The sequence below is a fragment of the Orcinus orca genome, chromosome 17 (assembly GCF_937001465.1).
Source record: "Orcinus orca chromosome 17, mOrcOrc1.1, whole genome shotgun sequence".
NCBI classification, from domain to species: domain Eukaryota; kingdom Metazoa; phylum Chordata; class Mammalia; order Artiodactyla; family Delphinidae; genus Orcinus; species Orcinus orca.
In genome coordinates, this window is record NC_064575.1 from 5,962,264 (window position 1) to 5,983,646 (window position 21,383).

The window sequence follows — 21,383 nt, forward strand, 5'->3', positions numbered from 1 at the left end:
ATTAATGTTTGTCTGTTACACAATTTGCAAATATCTTTTGTCAATCTATTGCTTGTCTTTTAACCTTGCTTGTGGTGTTTGCCATGTACTAGCTATGTGGTCTTGAGAAAGTTACATAACACTTATGTATCTTATATTTTTTATCTGTAAAACTTAAACTATAATTGGTTAAACCACCTTACTGGTTGAGTCGATACACGTACATCGGTCAGTACATAGCAATTATTATTATTGTTGTTCTTATTCTTGCTGTTATTATTACTATTATCATCATTATATTACTCTATGGAAGTTCTTGGTTTTCATACAGTTTTTTTTCCTTTACGGTTGTTTGTTGAAGAAATCTTTCCCAAATCCAAGAAGCAGGGAGACAGACTACTCTATTTTCTTCTTGTACTTTTAGAATTTTTTGTTTAGGTCACCTATACATTTGACTCTGCTTTTTTTCTTCCCTTTATTCTGAGCACCTAGCCAGAATTCCTGGAGCCAGTAGGTGCTCAACAAATGTTTACAGAAAGAAGACAAGGGGCGAGGGAGAGAGGAATTAGTATTCATTTTTATAAGTGATCCCGCTAAGAAACTCAAGGGAAAGAGAGATGAAGGAAGAGCTAGAGGGATAAATTACTATTAACTATACTTACAACCTATTAAAATGGAAATTCCTTATTCCCTTGTCATATTTATGTCAAATCTTACAGAAGCTTTAAAAATTGATAACTTCCGGGCTTCCCTGGTGGCGCAGTGGTTGAGAGTCCGCCTGCCAATGCAGGGGACGCAGGTTCGTGCCCCGGTCCAGGAGGATCCCACATGCCGCGGAGCGGCTGGGCCTGTGAGCCATGGCCGCTAAGCCTGCGCGTCCGGAGCCTGTGCTCCGCAACGGGAGAGGCCACAACAGTAAGAGGCCCGCGTATCGCAAAAAAAAAAAAAAAAAATGATAACTTCCAAGACAAGCAAGGGCACTTGGTATCCAGGCCTTGAGATGTTTTATCTTATACATAATAATGAGCACTGCCTTTATTCCAGTGCCAGATAATGTCTGTGTGATTCTTAGACCATAAACTGTCTCTCCCTGAATCATGTTTGTTTTCTACCTAATCCTGGGATTCATCGGAAATCCAATTCACATTTACAGTTGAAAAGCAGAATGGGAGAACATACTGGCCCTCCAGCCACTGCTATTTCATTCCCCAGAGGCCTGTCCGCTGAGATCTACGGTCCACGTAGAGGAGCATAGAACTAGTACACAAGACCCTCAAGCCTAGAAGTTCCATGCTAAGTCGTGTCTGTAGACTGCAGAGTTAACACCAATATCATCACTAGCAACTGGGGAGTCCACATTCTCAAAAGTTTGGCAACCAGAAAACTACATGATGGGCAATAGGAAAGATGGACTTCCAGATGTTTACCTGGAGCCCAAAATTTCAAGTTCATGCCAAGCTGGGATACGGAGTTCACAGTCAGGTGATTTTCACCTCTTGGGACCTTCTATTTGCACAGCTGCTTTTATTCCATCATCAACCAAATAAGTTATTCAAATGTTAAACTTCTTGGGATTAGGGGTTTTATTCTTTTTCTAATAACATTTCCCCATTCCCATGAGTTAGGCAATGAACACTTCCAATGCCCAGCTTACCACGTTGCACTAAACTAAAATGATCTGACTTACAGGCAGCCCTTCAAATGACTAGTCTTTCTTACAAGCAGAATTTTTGTGATCGGACATTGTTGTGCCTAGAACACTTTTTTTGGGGGCACCAGTTTGGGTTTGCGTACACCCGCTTCTTAACACACAGTTCAAGCCACCGTGCAGGACAGAATCTCTCTGAAAACATTTGCGCTTTTGCAAGATTACTACCTTGATCAGTCAGCAGGCTGAGATGCAATTTCCGGAATATTGCTTTGAAGTTTGTAAGAATGGATGGAAATGAACAAAATAAAAGTAATGAAACTAAGGAAAAGATAATTGTGACAAGCGTGAAATTACTATCATGCTGAAATTAAAAGGCAGAAAACCTAAATTGGACACTCATGTGTCTTAAACTGGCCATTTACGTATTCAGTTTTAAATAGAAAAATAAATGTAAATATATAGAAAATGTCAGAAATATATATAGGGAATTGTGTTCCCGATACACATAAAAGGTGCTACATAATTATGGATTTGAAGAAAGTATTATATATACATCTGGAAGATAGCATTCTGACTGCATTTGTCCCCTGCTCCTTATGAGGGGAGGTCTGCTATACCCCAGAGCCAAGTACAGTGCTGTCTCCAATAAACACTCAAGACACGTGTGTTGGACCAACTCACTCACTGTGTACGATGTACTTCTATTTAGTCCTAGGCCACTCTCATTATATAAAAACTCTAAGTCCTTCTTAGTGGTTAGAGTTTTCCTTTGTTTCTGTCCATCCCCAAGAACACTTTACCCGCTAAACTCCATGGATAATCCCCACCAAGATAAGCTACTTGTATGGTCCAGACAGATGCTGATTCATATGTAAGCGCCCAAGTTCAGCCTTACACTATTCCCACTTCCAGCTCAACTATTTCACTAACCAGCCATCTCAGTGACAAAATTAATGGATGCAATTTTTACATATGTACAAAGTGACTCCATTTCAATGAAGTCCAGTCCTTCTGCCTCTTTTGTGCAAGATTTTCACTGGTGCCAGTGAGAGCTTAGCAAGAGAAAGCCTGAAGGGGTTGATCCATTGTTGGAGGATGGAGAGGAAGGAGCATTTTATGAAAGTGGGATCATTATAATGCTCCCCATTTAGAACATTTTTAGTGCTCACGTTTCAAGCTTAAACAGCCGCCCCCCTGATTTGGCGATATCCCAGACCCGAGGCCCAATAAGGTCCCTGGTGCCTCCTGACGCTTCTCAAGCAATGAGGCAGGCAGCGCTTTCTCTTTTCTGGTCACCGTCAAAAGAATAAATTATGAAACAATAGACAATCCTGCTTCATTTAAAACATATGAACCACTTCACAGTAGCATTGCCATTTTTTGGGTCAAATGGAACAGCTGTTTGAAGGCATAGCATTAGACCTTAAAACTTCTCAATCTAACTTTTAATGATTTAACCTAATAAAATACACACTTCACACTAAGTGCAGGCTGTCGATCTCAACGAAGTTATAACGTCGCCTTACAAATATGGTCTTAGAAGAATCTATTTCTTTGTGATATTGTGATAAGTTCTTTCAGATTGTCAAAAACCTTGCTAAATAAATATATTTTTTAAAGCAAACAGGTCTTCATCTTTAAATAACAGTGGATAGAGACTCACTGTAAACATAACCCTACTCTGAATGCTTCTGGGGCTGTATTCTCATCCTGTAAAGTTTTTCTCCATTGTGAAGTTACCTGTTCAATCATAACCTTGGTTTATCATCTTTACCGTGTATGTTTGCCGCTATCGCTGGGCTGAGCAATTTACGTCAGTCAGTGCAACAAAGGCCACATTTATCTTTTGTTCCTGAAGTTTCATTTATTCTGCAACCTCAAAAAACAAATGACAAATTTCGCTTTACCCTTGTTGTTAAGCTAGTGGTTAGTAATTTCTAACAACTTAAAAAGAGGTTGAAACCCATGGTTTCAAATTCAGATTAATAGATGGTTATTTAAGCCACAAAGGAAATAATGCCATCAGGATATTCTTGCAGTTAGGAGAGAGCCTGCTTCTAATCAGTAATCCTGCACAGCTAAACATTTTCTGAGGAGTACATTTATAGATGTATTTTTGAACTTCCTGTGTGTCTTGCTAGGAGAAGACAAACATCCCTAAAAGTACAATTCTGCAAAAAAGAAAAGGACAAGAGAGCTGGTGATACACATGGTGTACATGACCCTCCAAGACTCCCTTTTAGGTAAAAGTTAGCAATATCGTGTCACACTTGATCTGGCAAAATTGGAAGTCACAAAATCTAATGTGTCAGCAAAGATACCTGACAAGATCACAAAGAAGATGTGTGCCTATTGGTAAAATTTTACACTAGGGGATTCGATGAACAAAAGTTACCAAGTTTCAATCAGTTAATATTTTTTGAGCACCTACTTTACATGAGAAATTGATCTAGACACCCTAAGACATACAAGAGAAGGAATTTACTGAGACCCACCTTCAAGGAGCTTATCACTCAGTTGGGCCAAAAAGACCAACACATAGGAAGATGACAGCTCTAAGCGGCAGAATATAAATGACCAAGAAGTGGCAGAGGCAATAAATGCTGTGCATCAGAGGATCACTGTGGGCCACGGAGGTCAGTAAATATTCCAAGAGGAGGGAGTGACAAGTGACCCTGGGCCTTGTCGGTCAGAAGCTAATCCTTTGCATTCTAGTATGTACCCTTGGGTAAAGTCCTTGCTCATGAATATGATTTTGTTTTTAAATCAATTAACAGGCTACTCATTTCACATGTCTTCAATGTCGCCCTCTTCCTTTTGCAGGGGCCAAGTGAAAACCTCATTCAATAAATCACAGTATTGATACTTCTGAACAGATGTTGAAATAATAATCATAGTGCCTATTCTGAGTTAATCCAACAACAAATATAAGAAAAGCAACAAAGTTTGACTGTTTAAACAACCATGACTATTTTTTCAAAAAAATAAACCAACCAAGATTCCATTCAAAATTTTTCCTTCTGAGGTAAAGAGCAAAAGATCAGGAAATAAGTGAAGATACTCTCATTAGTAGAATACAGTTGTCACCACTCATCCGCGAGGGATACATTCCAAGACCCCCAGTGGATGCCTGAAACCACAGATAGTACCAAACTGTATATACACTATGTTTTTTCCTATACATACATAACTAGGATAAAGTTTAATTTATAATTAGGCCCAGTAAGAAATTAATAATAGTAACTAATAATGAAATAGAACTATAACAATATACTATTAAAAAGTTATGTGAATGTGATCGCTCTCCCTCTGTCTCTCTCTTTCTCTCAAAAATCTCTTATCACACTAATTTAATGCTTTTTCCATCTTAACTAAGCCCTTGTCCCACATTGTGGTCGTACCTTTTGCAGTTTGAGGCATAACAGCAAAACTAGCACAAATTTCTTTTTCCTTCTTCACAATTTCATGGATAGCAGATTCATTCTTATTATAGATCTTAACCACCTCAGCATACAATTCTTTTCCTTTTGTTATTAATTCAAGAGCTTTCACCTTTTCACTTAAAGGAAGCCCTTTACGGCTTCTCTTTGCCATATTTGAATGGCCAGCATCACTGCTCTTGCACTTTGGGGCCATTATTAAGTAAAATCAGGGTCACTTGAACACAAGCACTGAGATACCATGACTGCTGATCTGATAACCCAGACAGCCTCTAAGTGACTTGCGGGTGGGATACACCCGACAAAGGGATGACACACATCCCCAGCAGCACGAAATTTCATCTGGCTACTCAGAATGGCATGTAATTTCAAACTTATGAATTGTTTATATCTGGAGTTTCCCAGTTAATATTTTTGGATCACGGTTGATCACGTGCAACTAAAACTACAGGAAAACGAAACTGCAGATAAGGGGGGACAACTGTAGTGCTTAAGATACACCTGAGCAGGACTTCCCTGGTGGCCCAGTGGTTAAGAATCCACCTTCCAATGCAGGGGACTCTGGTTTGATCACTGAGCGGGGAAGTAAGATCCCACATGCTGTGGAGCAACTAAGTCCGTGCGCCGCAACTACTGAGCCCAAGCACTCTAGAGCCCTCGAGCCACAGCTAGAGAGAAGCCCACGCGCCACAACGAAGAGCCCGTGCACCACAACGAAGGATCCCGCATGCCACTATGAGGATCCCCCATGCTGCAACTAAGACCTGATGCAGCCAAATAAATAAATAAATATTAAAAAAAAATATGACAACCAAGTGAACTGCCAGCTGAGGACACAAGCAGATGATGGGGGGAGGGGAATGGGGTCATCTAACCACCAAATAATAGAGATACTAGGGGAAACAGAGTCAGCAGCACTAAAACCATACTCAAGGAAATAAAGTTCAACTGCGAAGAAAGAAAATCCCAGTATAGACATTATTAACAAACCATCAATTCTATGAGAATAGTGCAGGTTTTGAGAGAACAAATGACATGAACAATGAGCTAGACGTAATTCTAAAAACAAACAAATAAAGCAAGGCCAATGAGGGAAAAATCACTGGCAATGAAATGTCTGGAGTACTGATGTCGGTACAAAGAAGGAATAAATTAGATCCAAATGTCACATCATACACCGTAATACATTCTAAATGAGTTACAGTGTAAAACACACACTAAAACTATATATGTCAGAAAAAAATAGAAAGATGTGTAAAATGACACGGATAAATGTTTTAAAAAGAAAGCAACGAAATTCCCAAACTGACAACATAACTAATAAAAGTTTCACATTCCGAATATACACAGAACTGATACAAATAATGCCAGTGCTCACATTTCACTGGAGGCAGGAAAGAAATATAAATCAAATAAATTTCAGTTACCACCACACGGCTGTGAGACCAACCATAATAAATACAAATAATAAGAGTCAATGTTAAAGACAAAAACTCTGCAGGAAAGGAAAGATATTCACAGGAAACCACTTGACTTAATGTCAAGCAATATTTACAAAGTCATGATAACACACAATGTCGACTGACACAAGCATGGGGGAACATGGGGGTGAGGGGTGTACAAAACTTAAGTCTGTGCAGTAGTTAATTTTTAAAATTACTACTAAAGAAATAGCAATTTAAGCATTTCTTTTTTTAATAAAATGGACCTGATTACCCGAAGAAACAGACAAACAGTGTGGAAAGTCACAGCTCTGTTGGCCGAACTTCTGGAGTAGAAATAGTAGAACAGCAGACTGCTGTTTTCTATAAGCTTTCCTTTTTTTTTTTAATAAATGTATTCATTTATTTACTTATTTCTGGCTGCATTGGGTATTCGTTGCTGCACATGGGCTTTCTCTAGTTGCAGCAAGCGAGGGCTACTCTTCGTTGCGGTGCGCGGGCTTCTCATTGTGGTGGCTTCTCTTGTTGCGGAGCATGGGCTCTAGGCATGCAGGCTTCAGAAGTTGTGGCTCGTGGGCTCAGTAGTTGTGGCACACGGGCTTAGTTGCTCCATGGCATGTGGGATCTTCCCAGACCAGGGCTCGAACCCATGTCCCCTGCATTGGCAGGCGGATTCTTAACCACTGCACTACCAGGGAAGTCCCTCTATAAGCCTTCTAATACTACACTCCCTTTTGTTACAATGCTTGCTTTGAAAATCAAAATTTTTCTAGCACAATTAATTAGTTATTTAATTTGAGAACAATTTGAGTATAATGCAAATTTCCCATTTCCTTATGTGTGATTTTTGTCTGTAAGAAGCACTAGGAATACTGCACCCAGCTAAACTGGGTAGGAAAACATGAAACACATATACTCCCATCAATTATGTACCAGATAACTCCATGTACCAGGTAAACAAGACACACACATCCACATCCCTAGTTATGTTACACACATTACTCATGAAGATGAGCGGCAATAAATACATCCAACTGTTTCTTCTTTGTCACACCAACATTGACAATTTTAGTGTTTTTTAAAGCTGTGCTTAATGTTTTAAAAATATTATTTCTAAATCATTCTGTCAAATTCATGCATATCATTCATGAAGTATTTGAGTGTCATGTCCCTAATCCCATTTTTGCCCTGTGGTGTTTATTTGTTGCTTTGTTTGCTTGTTTTTTAATTAATAGACTTTATTTTTTAGAGCAATTTTACGTGTACAGAAAAACTGAGCAAAAAGCACAGACTCCCAAACACACGACTGCCCTATTATTAGCATCTAATATAAGTGTGGTATGCTTGTCACATTTGATGAGCCAGCATTGGTACATTAACTGAAGTCCATAGTTCACTCTTTGTGCTGCATATTCTATGGGTTTTGACAGATGTATAATGACATGTATCCCCCATTACAGTGTCATACAGAATAGTTTCATTGCCCTAAAAATCCCCTGAGCTCCACCTATTCATTCCTGCCTCCCCCCGAGCCCCTAGCAACCACTAATCTCTTTACTGTCTCCAGAGTTTTGCCATTTACAGAATGTCATATAGTTGGATTCATACAGTGTGTAGCTTTTTCGGATTATACCCTTTCACTTAGCATTTAAGATTCTGCCATGTATTTCTGTGACTTGATAGCTCATTTCATTTTACTGCTGAATGATATTCCATGGCATGAATGTACCACAGTTTGTTTATCCATTCACCTACTGAAGGACATTTTGGTGGCTTGCAAGTTTGGGTAATCATGAATGAAGCTGCTATAAGTATTTGTGTGCAGGTTTCCTTTGTGGGTGGACATAAATTTTCAGTTCATTTGAGTGCTATTAAGTTTTCAACTCAAGGAGCACTATTGCTGTATCACATGGTAAGAGCACGTTTAATTTTGCAAGAAACGGCCAGACTGTCTTCCAAAGTGGCTATACCACTTTGCATTCCCCTCAGGAGTAAATGAGAGTTCCTGTTGCTCCACACCCTGGCCAGCATTGGGTGCTGTCAGTGTTTTGGATTTTAGGCATTCTCATTGGTATGTAGTAGTATCTTGTTGTTTTAATTCCAATTCCCTAATAACATACGATGTTGAGCATCTTTTCATATGCTTATTTGCCATCTGTATATCTTCTTTGGTGAGGTGTCTGTTCAGATCTTTTGCCCATTTTTAACTGGGTTGCTTCTTTTCTTATTGTTGAGTTTTAAGAATTCTTTGTATATTTTTGTGACATCTGGCTTATCTTTTCATTCTCTCAACAGTGTCTTTCACAGAGCAGAAGTTTATAATTTTAATAAAGTCCAACTTACCATTTTTTTCTTTAGTGGGTCATGTTTTTTATCACACAGTTTTGCACAACGCAGTGACTTTTAGGAATTCACAGACTGCGTGATAGCCATTGACCACATTTATCCTTTTCAATCGTTCATTTATTTGACCACATAATTCATTTTGAATAAAGCCCCCAAAATAATTGGTACAGAGGTACTAAGAAACATAACTTATGGTGAAAAATTGGAAACTTAATGCCAAAGAGTCGAGATTTGATAAGTAAATACAAGAGAATATTACCACTATGAAATATGAATATGGTGTTAAAGATGGTTAGCATGTCAACATTCTTTACATATGAAAATAAATTCATGGAAATGTTAAGCAAAAAAAGTAGCATGTAAAATATCAATCATACATTAATTTAAACTAAGAAAAAATGTAATTTAACAAATAGAAATAAAAATCCAGTAACGTATTAGTTAGAAAAAGTAGCACCTGTTGCCGTAAAACAAATCCCCGAATCCCATTTTGACTGTGAGATTTTTCATTCATGCAAAGTTGAATATAAATATTCCAGGGAAGCATCAGCTAAGGGACCAGCCTCCTTCCATGTGTGGTTCTACACATCCCCTAGGCCATGGAGCCCTTGGCCAATTCCTTCCTCTGCACTTGGCGGGGAGGCGGGGGGGAAAGTGTGAGGGGCCACACAGGAGGTTTTGACCAGCTGGCTTGAAAGGCTGAACAGACTTCCACCCACATGGCCACACCCACCTGAGGGCAGGCTGGGAGAAGTGGTCCAGCTGTGTGCCCAGGACACAGAGGAACGCTTTTGTGTCTGCACAGACCTCTCTGCACTTAACAAAATTAGACTATGGTTTTCTTAGGCTCCTTTCTCCTTTCAGTTTTGCTCAAATCTGTGATAATATGTAAGTATCCCTTATTATCTTTATCTATTTAGTTCCTGAGTCCAGATTATGAGAGTTCAGATACACTTATCCAAGTCTATTGGGTTCCGGTGTTCATATAGGAAGGGTTTTGAGAGTTTGGATTTATTCATTCTGTAAGAAAAGAAAATTGAAATTTACAGTCTCTATCTCATCCCCTATCCTTCATTTCAGGTAATACCTCCTAAATCAACTCAGTATTGCCACCCTACTTTAAAATTTTACAGTAAGATTACACGTCTTGCTAAAAAAACAGTGTGTAACAATTCTTTCTGTGATTCCTAATTCTTAACCTAAATCTTTTTTTTTTTAAAGATAAAGCAAAATTTCAAAGATTTTCTTCTAAGTAGCACACAATGATTCTAGGTCTTCTAACCTACATATTAAGGACCAGTGTTGGTTATTTATCAGTGGCATTCAGCAGGGTCAATTCTTGTATAAGTGTTTTGTATTAACATAGATATTTTTATATGATATAAGGATCTGTAAGCATGCCACATTTGGGGAATAAGACAGCTTTATCGTAATCATTTCTAAATCTTTTTTTATTTCCAAGATCACTTTTAACATTATTCTCCAGTTACTATTTAATTTTGACAAAAGTTTCGTAAAGTGTTTTAAAATTTTACAGAGTAAGTCTATTATTATGATCTTAAAAAATATATTTTATGTACTTGCTTGCTGATTTTTCCAAAAGATTTTCACTGTTAACTTATCAAGTTGTATAAAATGTTCCATACAGGCTCTTAACAAATATTTATGTTTAATCTATGTTTAACGTAGAATAGTATTTTCATGTTTACTATATTTAATCCCTGTAATTATGTGTCTTCCTTTATTTTTCCCAATAAGGTTTTATTGTATTTCTTTAATATATATTTTATGTTAAAAGATAAATCACTATCCATTTATGCAAAGCTATTGTTGCTGTTATTACATAACATGTTGACATTTTATTTTCTGTCTAACTCTATGTCATTAATGTATGTATGAAATTGATTTTTTTAAATTATGCTAAAATCTTGCAACTCTGGTGAAATTTCACTTTTTGGGTTGATGTCCTTGATTTTCTGTATAATTATACAATTAGTAAATGTTGACTTTCTAAAAAGATATCCAGAGACCTTACTTGAGGCTCTCCTTCAAATAACTTCTTATACAGTATTTTTACAGTTTCAGTAAAATAAACAAAGTTCAATCTATTTCCACTCTTAGTCTTCTAATTAAATGGATTAATTAAAACTGAAACTATTTATAAAATTAACTGAATTAAAGAAACTATAACAGATTGGAAGTCATGTCTGAGGTAATTAGATTTGGAGTCTGATTTCATAGACATTAAAAGAACAAATGAACAATCGATTGATACCCTAAGCAAATATATTAAATGTAACATAATACATTTCATAAATGTACTCTTTGTATATAACACTAAAATTTTACTACAATGGCAAAGAATATATTTCTAAAATGAATCCTAAGGGGAGAATTGCAGTTAGTTACTAGATCAGTAACTATTTTGAATGTTATAATATCACCACCTACTGGAGAAATAGGATAGGAAAATTTTGGAAATCCTCATCAATAGCAATATTTATTCAATTTAGACATTCCTAAATTCACATTTCTTTAGGTCTCAAGATCCTAACCTTATTCTTTACACACACGAGGAAATAGACACAGAAGGGCTAAATGGTTCAATGATTTGCCCCAATCACACTACTAATTATACAAAAGATGATGACATGAGACCAATTACATATATAACTATTCTCCGGGTCTCCTAGCTCTCAGTCCCGTGATCTGAGTTCTATAACTTGCTCTTCCAGCATGACAGGCGCCACGTTCACTGTCAGTGTCCATTATAATAATGGCTAAAGCACTCTTGAAGTGAAAGCAAAGTTGGTTTTCCCATCAAACGTATAATTTCCTTTTTTTTTTTTTTTTTTTACTGACTCATGGAACAATTAAGAGCTAAGTCTCTCTGAAGTTCTTATGTTATCTCCTACAGGTGACTGTTGACTGAATTATTTAGTATGAGCAATCTCATTTCTCATTTCTCCCTTTTATTTTCCCACCTATAATTAAAGAAAGAAAGGAAACAGCACTTTCCATCTCTCAGATCAACACTTTAAAAAGACTGTTGGAAACCGGGTGGGAAAACAGGCTCCCCCTTAAACTGTGAGAGTGTACATTGGTGCCAAAGTTTGCTGGTAATTTCAAAGCTCACCCATCCCCCCTCACGCGTGCCTTCACTTTCCGGGTCAACTGCAGTCCAAAAATACCAAATAAACTATTCATCAGTTTTAAATTGCAAGCCGTTTTGATTAACATTATGAAATCTCACGCTGCTCCGTCTTATGCAGGAGCCCCAACAATCAACATCGTCTACACCTGACGTCCAACCACCAACAGCATCACAGCTCAATGATTCTCCTTCTGATGCACTGGCAGAAGGCTGGTAGGAGCCCAATGCTACGTCACTGTGCCTACGGTCACTCACTTCACTTCATCTCATCATGTCGGCATTTTATCGCCTCACATCATCACAAGAAGAAGGGTGAATACAGGACGATAAGGTATTTTGAGAGAGAAAGACCATATTCGCATAACTTGTGTTACATACAGGGCATTGTTATAATTGTTCTATTTTATTAGTAGTTATAAAATAATTTTATATTGTTATTGTTAATTCTTTACTCTGCCTAATTTATAAACTAAACTTTATCATCAATACGTATGTATAAGATAAAGCATAGTGTATATGGGGTTTGGTACTATCTGTGGTTTCAGACATCCTCTGAGGGTCTTGGAATGTATCCCCTGTGGGTAAGGGGGAACTACTGCATCCATCAAAAATTTAAATCACATAGCTTTTGATGCCATAATTCCACTCCTAGGGATTTATAATGATATTTCTACACAAATAATCACTGCAGCATTATTGGTGATAGCAAAAATGAAATAAATTTGGAAATAATCTAAATGTTATTAATAGGAGACTGACAAAATAAATTATAGGGCATTGATACAGCTATACCATATGGAACATTGTGCAGCCATTTTTTAAAATAACATAGTTCTATGCATACTTATAAGACAAGATAACTAGAGATTGGTTCAAGATGGAGGAGTAGAAGGACATGCTCTCACTCCCTCTTTCGAGAACACCAGAACCACAACTAACTGCTGAATGATCATCGACTGGAAGACACAGGAACTCAACAAAAAAGATACCCCACATGCAAAGACAAAGGAGAAGCCGCAATGAGACAGCAGGAGGGGCACAATCACAATAAAATCAAATACCATAACTGCTGGGTGGATGACTCACAAACTGGAGAACATTTATACCACAGAAGCCCACCCACTGGAGTGAAGGTTCTGAGCCCCACGTCAGGCTTCCCAACCTGGAGGTCCGGCAACAGCAAGAGGAATTCCTAGATAATCAGACTTTGAAGGCTAGTGGGATTTGATTGCAAGACTTCAACAGGACTGGGGGAAACAGAGACTCCACTCTTGGAGGGCACACACAAATTAGTGTGCACATCGGGACCCAGGGGAAGGAGCAATGACCCCATAGGAGACTGAACCAGACCTACCTGCTAGTGTTGGAGGGTCTCCTGCAAAGGCATGGGGTGGCTGTGCCTCACCATGAGGACAAGGACACTGGCAGCAGAAGTTCTGGGAAGTACTCCTTGGTGTGAGCCCTCCCACAGTCTGCCATTAGCCCCACCAAAGAGCCCGGGTAGGCTCCAATGTTGGGTCACCTCAGGCCAAACAACCAACAGGGAGGGAACCCAGCCCCACCCAACAGCGGACAAGCGGACTAAAGTTTTACTGAGCTCTGCCCACTAGAGCAACAGCCAGCTCTACCCACCACCAGTCCCTCCCATTAATCCTCTTAGATAGCCTCATCCACCAGAAGGCAGACAGCAGAAGCAAGAAGAACTACAATCCTGCAGCCTGTGGAACAAAAACCACATTCACAGAAAGATAGACAAGATGAAAAGGCAGAGGGCTATGCACCAGATGAAGGAACAAGGTAAAATCCCAGAAAAACAACCAAATGAAGTGGAGATAAGCAACCTTCCAGAAAAAGAATTCCGAATAATGATAGTGAAGATGATCCAGGACCTCAGAAAAAGAATGGAGGCAAAGATCAAGAAGATGCAAGAAAAGTTTAACAAAGACCTAGAAGAATTAAAGAACAAACAAACAGAGATGAACAATACAATAACTGAAATGAAAAACACACTAGAAAGAATCAATAGCAGAATAACTGAGGCAGAAGAATGGATAAGTGACCTGGAAGACAGAATGGTGGAATTCACTGCTGTGGAACAGAAAAAAGAAAAAAGAATGAAAAGAAATGAAGACAGCCTAAGAGACTTCTGGGACAACATTAAACGCAAGAACATTCACATTATAGGGGTCGCAGAAGGAGAGAAGAGAGAGAAAGGACCCAAGAAAATATTTGAAGAGATTATAGTTGAAAACTTCCCTAACATGGGAAAGGAAATAGCCACCCAAGTCCAGGAAGTGCAGAGAGTCCCATACAGGATAAACCCAAGGAGAAACACGCCGAGACACATAGCAATCAAACTGGCAAAAATAAAAGATAAAGAAAAATTATTGAAAGCAGCAAGGGTAAAAAGACAAATAACATACAAGGGAACTCCCATAAGGTTAACAGCTGATTTCTCAGCAGAAACTCTACAAGTCAGAAGGGAGTGGCATGATATACTTAAAGTGATGAAAGGGGTGAACCTACAACCAAGATTACTCTACCCGTCAAGGACCTCATTCAGATTCGATGGAGAAATCAAAAGCTTTACAGACAAGCAAAAGCTAAGAGAATTCAGCACCACCAAACCAGCTCTACAACAAATGCTAAAGGAACTTCTCTAAGTGGGAAACACAAGAGAGGAACAGGACCTACAAAAACAAACCCAAAACAATTAAGAAAATGGTCACAGGAACATACATATCGATAATTACCTTAAATGTGAATGGATTAAATGCTCCAACCGAAAGACACAGGCTTGCTGAATGGATACAGAAACAAGACCCATGTATATGCTGTCTACAAGAGACTCACTTCAGACCTAGGGACACATACAGACTGAAAGTGAGGGGATGGAAAAAGATATTTCATGCAAATGGAAATCAAAAGAAAGCTGGAGTAGCAATACTCATATCAGATAAAATAGACTTTAAAATAAAGAATGTTACAAGACACAAGGAAGGACCCTACATAATGATCAAGGGATCAATCCAAGAATAAGATATAACAGTTATAAATATATATGCACCCAACATAGGAGCACCTCAATACATAAGGCAACTGCTAACAGCTGTAAAAGAGGAAATCGACAGTAACACAATAATAGTGGGGGACTTTAACACCTCACTTACACCAATGGACAGATCATCTAAACAGAAAATTAATCAGGAAACACAAACTTTAAATGACACAATAGACTAGATAGATTTAACTGATATTTATAGGACATTCTACCCAAAACCGCAGATTACACTTTCTTCTCAAGTGTGCATGGAACATTCACCAGGATAGATCACATTTTGGGTCACAAATCAAGCCTTAGTAAATTTAAGAACTGAAATCATACCAAGCATCATTTCTGACCACACGCTATGAGATTAGAAATCAATTACAGGGAAAAAAACGTAAAAAGCACAAACACATGGAGGCTAAACAATACGTTACTAAATAACCAATAGATCACTGAAGAAATCAAAGAGGAAATAAAAAATATCTAGAGACAAATGACAATGAAAGCACAACAATCCAAAACCTATGGGATACAGCAAAAGCAGTTCTAAGAGGGAAGTTTATAGCTATACAAGCCTACCTCAAGAAACAAAAAAAACCTCAAATAAACAATCTAACGTTACACCTAAAGGAACTAGAGAAAGAAGAACAAACAAAACCCAAAGTTAGCAGAAGGAAAGAAATCATAAAGATCAGATCAGAAAAAAATGAAAAAGAAATGAAGGAAACTATAGCAAAGATCAATAAAACTAAAATCTGGTTCTTTGAGAAGATAAACAAAATTGATAAACCATTAGCCAGACTCATCAAGAAAAAAACGGAAGAGACTCAGATCAATAGAATTAGAAATGAAAAAGAAGTAACAATTGATGCTGCAGAAATATAAAAGATCATGAGAGATTACCATAAGCAACTATATGCCAATAAAATGGACAACCTGGAAGAAATGGACCAATTCTTAGAAAGGTATAACCTTCCAAGCCTGAACCAGGAAGAAATAGAAAATATGAACAGACCAATCACAAGTAATGAAATTGAAACTGTGATTAAAAATCTTCCAACAAACAAAAGTCCAGGACCAGATGGCCTCACAGGTGAATTCCATCAAACATTTAGAGAAGCGCTAATACCCATCCTTCTCAAACTCTTCCAGAAAACTGCAGAGGAAGGAAAACTCCCAAACTCATTCTATGAGGCCACCATCACCCTGATACCAAAACCAGGCAAAGATACTACAAAAAAAGAAAATTACAGACCAATATCACTGATGAATATAGATGCAAAAATCCTCAACAAAATACTAGCAAACAGAATCCAACAACACATTAAAAGGATCATACACCATGATCAAGTGGGATTTATCCCAGAGATGCAAGGATTCTTCAATATACGCAAATCAATCAACGTGATACACCATATTAACAAATTGAAGAATAAAAACCATATGATCATCTCAATAGATGCAGAAAAAGCTTTTGACAAAATTCAACACGCATTTATGATAAAAACTCTCCAGGAAGTGGGCATAGAGGGAACTTACCTCAACATAATAAAGGCCATATACAACAAACCCACAGCAAACATCATTCTCAATGGTGAAAAACTGAAAGCATTTCCTCTAAGATCAGGAACACGACAAGGATGTCCACTCTCACCACTATTATTCAACATAGTTTTGGAAGTCCTAGCCACGGCAATCAGAGAAGAAAAAGAAATAAAAGGAATACAAATTGGAAAAGAAGAAGTAAAACTGTCACTGTTTGCAGATGACATGATACTAAACATAGAAAATCCTAAAGATGCCACCAGAAAACTACTAGAGCTAATCAATGAATTTGGTAAAGTAACAGGATACAAAATTAATGCACAGAAATCTCTTGCATTCCTATACTAATGATGAAAAATCTGAAACAGAAATTAAGGAAACACTCCCATTTACCATTGCAACAAAAAGAATAAAATACCTAGGAATAAACCTACCTAGGGAGACAAAAGACCTGTATGCAGAAAACTATGACACTGATGAAAGAAATTAAAGATGATACCAACAGGTGGAGAGATATACCACATTCTTGCATTGGAAGAATCAATATTGTGAAAATGACTATACTACCCAAAGCAATCGACAGATTCAATGCAATCCCTATCAAATTACCAATGGCATTTTTTACAGAACTACAATAAAAAATCTTAAAATTTGTATGGAGACAAAAAAAGACCCCGAATAGCCAAAGCATTTTTGAGGGAAAAAAGTGGAGCTGGAGGAATCAGACTCCCTGACTTCATTCTATACTACAAAGCTACGGTCATCAAGACAATAAGGTACTGGCACAAAAACAGAAATATAGATTAATGGAACAAGATAGAAAGCCCAGAGATAAACCCATGCACCTATGGTCAACTAATCTATGACAAAGGAGGCAAGGATATACAATGGAAAAAAGACAGTCTCTTCAATAAGTGGTGCTGGGAAAACTGGACAGCTACGTTTAAAAGAATGAAATTAGAACACTCCCTAACACCATACACAAAAATAAACTCAAAATGGATTAGAGACCTAAATGTAAGACCAGGCACTATAAAACTCTTAGAGGAAAACATAGGAAGAACACTCTTTGACATAAATCACAGCAAGATATTTTTTGATCCACCTCCTAGAGTAATGGAAATAAAAACAAAAATAAACAAATGGGCCCTAATGAAATTTCAAAGCTTTTGCACAGCAAAGGAAACCATAAACAAGACGAAAGACAACCCTCAGAATGGGAGAAAAGATTTGCAAATGAAGCAATGGACAAAAGATTAATCTTCAAAATATATAAACAGCTCATGCAGCTCAATATTAAAAAAACAAACAACTCAATCCAAAAATGGGCAGAAGACCTAAATAGACATTTCTCCAAAGAAGACATAGAAATGGGCAAGAAGCACATGAAAAGCTAGTCAACATCACTAATTATTAGAGAAATGCAAATCAAAACTACAGTGAGGTATCACCTCACACCAGTTAGAATGGGCATCATTAGAAAATCTACAAACAACAAATGCTGGAGAGGGTGTGGAGAAAAGGGAACCCTCTTGCACTGTTGGTGGGAATGTAAATTGATACAGCCAGTATGGAGAACAGTATGGAGGTCCCTTAAAAAACTAAACATAGAATTACCATATGATCCAGCAATCCCACTACTGGGCATATACCCACAGAAAACCATAATACAAAAAGAGACATGCACCCCAGTGTTCACTGCAGCACTATTTACAATAGCCAGGACATGGAAGCAACCTAAATGCCCATCGACAGATGAATGGATAAAGAAGATGTGGTACAGGGCTTCCCTGGTGGCGCAGTGGTTGAGAGTGTGCCTGCTGATGCAGGGGACACGGGTTCATGCCCCGGTCCGGGAAGATCCCACATGCTGCGGAGCGGCTGGGCCCGTGAGCCATGGCCGCTGAGCCTGCGCGTCCAGAGCCTGTGCTCCGCAACGGGAGAGGCCACAACAGTGAGAGGCCCGCATACCGCAAAAAAAAAAAAAAAAAGACGACGTGGTACATATATACAATGGAATATTACTCAGCCATAAAAAGGAACGCTGTTGGGTCACTTGTAGAGACGTGGATGCATCTAGAGACTGTCATACAGAGTGAAGTAAGTCAGAAAGAGAAAAACAAATATCGTATATTAACGCATATATGTGGAACATAGAAAATGGTACAGATGAACCGGTTTGCAGGGCAGAAATTGAGATACAAATGTAGAGAACAAACATATGGACACCAAAGGGTGAAGTGGCGGGGGTGGTAGTGGGATAAATTGGGAGATTGGGATTGACATGTATACACTGACATGTATAAAATGGATGACTAATAAGAACCTGCTGTATAAAAAATAAATTTAAAAAAAGATAACTAAATTTTCTGTTTAAAGAAAAAGGGCCAGTTTTTGCATTATATGTGTACTATCATTCCACTTGTGTAAACATGTAGACTTTTATAAATGTTTACAATACAAAATATATTAACATATGGTTTTACATAAATATAATTTATAAATATATATGCTAAATGTATGTTATATATGTATACACATGAACAAATACATGCATTTGCTTATGCATAGAAAGTTCTCAAGCCGATGTGTTACATCTTTTTCAAGTTATGACTCACATAGCAAAAAAATTGTCCTATACTCTGAGACAAACTAGAGAGGATTTAGAAGCAGCTATGTGGAAGTTGGTAAAAAAAAAAATCATGATATCTTCTTTATAGTACAAAATTATTATAAAATCTATACAGTATTTGGAATGACATTAAATGCTAAATTTAAGCTTCCAAAAGTATTTTCAAATATTTAATGTACTTCTAAGTTTTTTCCTGCTAATACAATTTTTTAATACAGGACTTCATACTTGAAATGTCTATATGCAATCCCTGATCAAGACCTTTAAAAATGGTTGAAGCTAATTCTTGATGACCACCATTGATAAAAAACATATTTGCACTAATATACAAAATTTGTATTGCTTTACAACTAGGCACAGATTTTAACATAAATGAAAGTCTGTTTTCAATTTTAATGTCTTTTTCTTTTCTTTCATTGATAAGTGTAATGATAAAATTTCTTTGGTGACATGAATGGATTTCCAACTTAAACATTTCCATAACAAGTATTTCACAATCTAAATAATCTCAAATTTGCAAAAAAGTGCGGGCCTGTTAGAGCAATCATCCTCGAAGTGGTTTGGATGCCTCTAAGAGGGCATGTCAGCCCCAGGTAGGCAGAATTATATATGTGGTGTACTGGGTTGAATAATGTCCCCCCAAAATTCATGTCTACCCTGAACCTCAGAATGCGACTTTATTTGGAATAAGGTCTTTGCAGATGTAATTAATGTGAGGTTCAAGATAAGATCATCCTGGATTAGGTGGTCCCACAATCCAGTAAGAGTATCCTTAGAAGAGACAGAAAAGGAGAGGACACAGGGACACAGAGAAGAAGGTGATGTGAGTACAAAGGCAGGGACTGGAGTGATGCACCTACAAGGCAAGGGACAGAGAGGACGGAGGGCCACTGCCGGAGGCTGGGAGAGAGGCGGGGAGTGGATTCTCCCTCAGGGCCGCCAGAAGGAACAACCCTGGGGACACCTTGATTTCTGGGCTCCAGAACCATGAGAATACATTTCTGTGATCGTAAGCCACTCAATTTGCAGTAATTTGTCATGGCAGCCCTGCGACACTGATGTACACGGGTGCCCACCGAGTGCCCCCCACTGGGATGGGACGGTGCCTGGCCAGGCTGCTCCCCAGCTCTCTGTGCTCCGGGGAAGATGGGATGCTGAGAAAAGCAGCCTGGATGACTTAGAGCTGGACTCCCCCTCCAGGAGCTGGGGCTGTGGAGAAGGAAGCTCCCTTCCCTCGAGGTGAACCAAGATTGCAGTTTCAAGATGCAAAGTCCATGGGACTCAGCACCGCCCAGGCCTTAGCCGATTGATCTACGCCCCCAGCAGCAGTTCAGAAAGTGCCCTGTCACAGCACTGTTAATCAGCTCTACTCCAATTTTTTAAATAAATAAATAAGAAAAAAGGGAAAAAAAAGAAAGAAAGAAAACACCCTGCGAGTGAACCCTTGGAGGACTACCGAGGAAAACAAGGTCCTCCCTTCATACTCCTGTTACAGTGCAGTAAAACATCTTACACTCAAGAATGAAGAAAGCAATCAGACCTTTTCAGAGACACCAGCATCTTCAGCAGAGAAAGGTGTGTGAATTTCAAGAAAATGTTAAACACACAGTGAATGTAAAGAAAGGATATATTTGAAAAATACCTTCAAGAGTATCAGTGCATGGCAATCTCAGTCACTTGAAACTGGTCAGACCGTGGGCTCCAAAATGATTTTGTGTGAGAATCTTCCCAAACAAGGAGTAATTAATGAAGAAGTAGAGCAGCTGGTACCTCAGGTGTTGCAGTCAGGTATTCTGAGGAAACAAGAGACTCAGCCTTACTCACTTGATAGACCCCTGTAGGTTAGATGATAAATGCTACATTATAACTGAAAGGAAGATGAAGTTATAGGTGTTTAATTCATAATTGTTTCTCCAGAAGATCTTTGAGAATGACAGTTTAATTAAAAGGTACTTACACATTTTAAAGGGAAGATATAAACCCAGGGCTTAGAGAAGGGTATCAATATAGGGCACTCTGTAATATAAGTATAAACTAAGTTCTAAAATGAAATTTTGGTATCTGGGGTAAATTTGCCCTCTCCCCAAATTGACAGTTAAAGAAATGCGGGGGAAATTATGTGTTTAAAAAATAATTTGCACAATT

General features: G+C 38.1%; 1 long non-coding RNA gene across 1 annotated transcript in view; it reads right to left on the reverse strand.

Annotated features, from left to right (window-relative positions):
- LOC125961781 (uncharacterized) overlaps positions 1-21,027 on the reverse strand; it is a 61,088-nt gene extending 40,061 nt beyond the window's left edge. Inside the window, exon 1 of the long non-coding RNA XR_007472782.1 lies at positions 20,881-21,027. This is a non-coding gene — a long non-coding RNA (uncharacterized LOC125961781). The remainder of the gene's footprint in view (positions 1-20,880) is intronic.
- Positions 21,028-21,383: the final 356 nt, after the last annotated feature.